Source organism: Pyrgilauda ruficollis, unplaced genomic scaffold (assembly GCF_017590135.1).
Source record: "Pyrgilauda ruficollis isolate IOZ18807 unplaced genomic scaffold, ASM1759013v1 scaffold29, whole genome shotgun sequence".
In the NCBI taxonomy this organism is placed as follows: Eukaryota; Metazoa; Chordata; class Aves; order Passeriformes; family Passeridae; genus Pyrgilauda; species Pyrgilauda ruficollis.
In genome coordinates, this window is record NW_024524266.1 from 14,660,546 (window position 1) to 14,664,364 (window position 3,819).

The following is a 3,819-nucleotide window of genomic DNA, read 5'->3' on the forward strand; positions in this document are numbered from 1 at the left end:
GAAAGACAGGCCTTATGAAATCAGGCCTCATTCTGCTAAAATTGCCAAAGCTGGCCTGTCATTTCTTCTATCTGCAGCTTACAAGAAATTTGCAAGTTCCCATGTGAAGCTATTTTAAGAATGAGAAGTTGTTTAACACAACAATCTATTCTGAGGGTGAAAAACAAATGCACCTGTGTAAACAATAATATTTGTCCCATGAGAACCCACAAAGGAAAAATGTAAACATATCTAGAGACAGAAAATGTGATAGACATATACAATAGCCCTTTCTGACCAATGAACTGAGTTTCACTGTATTGCTGACCAATTAGGTTTAACACAGTTCCTTCTGATATTTCCTACAAATATGAGCTTTGTGAATAAAGAGTTTGCTTTCTGCGTGAAGAAAATGGAGTCTCGGTTGATTTATTCCAACACTCAAGTAACTGTCTTTCCTTGCAAATTGTCATTGTGCATCCTGGATCAAAGTACTTCCTGGGAGTCTCAGGTTTCTCTCTTATTCATCCCTTCTATTCTCTCTTTCTTCTCATCTAAGTGCAATTTTTAAGGTCTTCTCTCTTCATACTTCCTAAATCCTGTGATCTGAACCCATGAGTATTTTTCTCCAATTTCATTCTCCTTTCATGTTTTTTCTCTCTGGTCTCTCCCTCCCGTTCCTGTGGCCGGTGTTGACACAAGCCCTGTGCTGCACATCTCACCACACGCTGGGCAGCCCCAGTCAGCTCTCCAGGGCAGTTTTCACCGAACACTGGCCTCTTCTGAGCTCTTACTGCTTGTGTTTGACCAATCTTGTCATTTCCTCTGCTTCTTTCCCACTTGTCCCTAGCCAACAGTACTGCAAACTTTTATATGGCCAGTCAGTCCTTCCAGTTCAATGACATTTTTTCATCTTAACCTATATCCTTTCTATTCCCTTTTCTTTCTTCTGAGCATAATTGTTGATTTTCCCTGTTTCAGCCATGACTTCTAAGTCTTCCTAGACAAATGACTTCTGCAACTCTATTGAACACAGCTCTAGATCCTTTCACATCTTTTACCTGACATCACATTTTTTTCCTATTTCCCCCTTCATTATTTTTCTTGATAAAATAACTGATGAGCATGCCAAATTAAAATTACATTTTAACCTTTTGATTCCATTACACTTTACCTTTTCATGCCCTCATTTTTCTTGTACAATTTTGCCCTCCTTTTAAAATTTAATCTCCTCTGTTTGTCTCCATGTCTTCATATCCCCAGTATAATTTCTTTTGCATTTCTCCTGAATTACTTTTTTTTTCTTTACCTTCTGTCACCATGATATTTTCTGAAAAATCCCTTTGCCTGGATTTCTTCTCCTGGGAAGCTGAGCGGCCTCAGAGAAAAATGTAAATAATAATTATCTGATTTACTTCTCCTGTTTTGCTGCTTTGGAATGTGGTAGGTGATTGTTTCATTGGTTTAATGTGAATTGGTTTTACTTAATGACCAATCACCATCCAGCTGTGTTGAGGCCCTGAAGAGGGTCATGAGTTTTCATTATCATTCTTGCTAGCCTTCTGATGTATCCTTTCTCTATAGTTTAGTATAGTTTTAGTATAGTATTCTTTAATATAATATCATAAAATAATAAATCAGCCTTCTGAGAACATGGAGTCAGATTCACTCATCTCACACCTCATCCTGGGGACCACTGCAAACTCAAAAACCTTCAGAGTACAAAGATGTTTTATTCTATTCTGCCTAAACAACAATTTAAGAAACTCTTTAATTCTATTTGGTTTCACAATAGCTACATCTTCAGTTGTCCTTTTACCTTAAGTTTATTCCACATGCCAAATACAAATCTGTTGCTGTGTCCATCAGCAGACCCAGATGGCTCTTGTCCAAGTTCTCAGCTTCTGCATTCTCAAGCACTACAACATCCTTGACTAATTCACTCCTGCCTTCCCCACCCTTCTACAAAAATTGTTTAACTAGTTCCTTGTTTTGGGCACATCATTCTTCTCTCTTAATTCCTCCACTGCTATTCTGCCACCATATGATCAAACATTAACAAAAATGAAGTGTTATATCTCCTTATAGCCTTACCTTTATCTATCAAAAGCAAGACAAATGAATAAATAATGATAGCAATAATAAAATCATGCATGGAAACACACTACCTCCAAGATTATGAGATTGGAATCTCTCATTGTGAAAACACCAATCTTGGTACATCTAACAGAAATGTTCTCTCCCACTCACATCACTGAAGTTACTGTTCATATATTTTGGATACATTTTTTTTCCTTGTATTAAAGGTTTGCATCTGGTACCTTACTTAAACTGACTAATACTTTGTTTAGTGACTAAGTCCACTGAGGTCATGACTTACAAAGAAAAGTGCTATTTAATTGGAGCCAAGATGATACAATTTGCCAATAGCAAAACTTGGCTTTTAAATATTATTTTTACATTTGTATTTGAAAGATGATACTTTTTTCCTCTTATTTTGCTTTACTTTTTTAAAAATATGTTAATCACATCTAACAGTCAAGGATCAGAGGCTGTGTGACTTCATTAGATAAAAATACAATTAATGGAATTTTCCCATATGCTGTTGTTCATGTGAGCAGAACAAGGAAACAGGTCACTGGTGAACTTCATTTCACAGTACATGACAACTGGCATACAAACAAAATGCAATCTCAAACTGGTTTGTCTTCTTACTACTGTCTTTGATCTTCAATTGCATATTTCTATGCATCAATGGTTCAATAACCTTTATAGTGTATGCAATGACAGCTGACATCAGATTAATTGATCATTACACAAGTGCCTTAGAAATATGATGAAATAATTAGTAAATAATCATGTTTTTGACTGAAAAGCAATATATTATTTTACAAAGGGATGAATCTATCATGTTAATAATTTCAAATTGATTTAATGAATGTGATTCTATCAGACACCATTCTGCTTTGCTCCAGTCTTCAAAAGTATGGTTATTAATAGACCTTCTGTTTTCCACAGGAATGCTTTGGACTCTGTGTCTCTGTGTTCAGTCTGGATTTTTTTTTTTTTAAATAGGTCATAGGCTAACAGAAATAAGAAACTTTACTATACTTGTTTTAAAAAGTTTATGTTGTTGTAATTGAGTAATTTTAATAGTATTTCCAGTGACTAAATCTCTAGCTTCTTATCTGGTCAAGGCCTGAACTAAAAGTAGGATGAAGGGGAAAAAGGCTACCTTAGATCTGCTCTGTACATCACCATTGATTCAGTTGTGTAACATACCTGTGACATCCTTATGCCAAAGTTGCCTGGACAGAAGGGATGCATCCAAAGGACAAAGTTAGCAAGACCAGAGGAAAGGAAATTAAATTAAGTGCTCACAGATCAAAGTCTTTAAGATAAGATGATAAAGCAAATTGTATACATAGAGCTGGTAGCCTGATTGGAGTTAAAACTGTAAATTGCATGCTATGGGTTTGAAGAAGATAATTTGAAGTAAAAATTAGTTCTGTGAATTAAAAATAATTAACTAGGTTTTTTTTCTTTCTACTAATAGATTTCTTTCTACCATTGCAACAAATCCAAATGTCACATCTGTCTATAATGAACTGTGAAGATTTATATAAAATTGAATGTCTTAAGAGCAGTTTGAGTTGCGTGCTTTTATGGCTTTGAATGTACTTTAGTCGGGCATGGGCTTCTGAAGTGACACTTTGTCCAGCTTTTGCTAAATAGGTCACCTAAACCTTGAGATTAATTGGTTTAAAATGCTGTAACTGAAAACCTCTAACCTCTCTTTCTTAAAATTGGTGAGCCTACCTTTGTTAAGATATTTCTTTT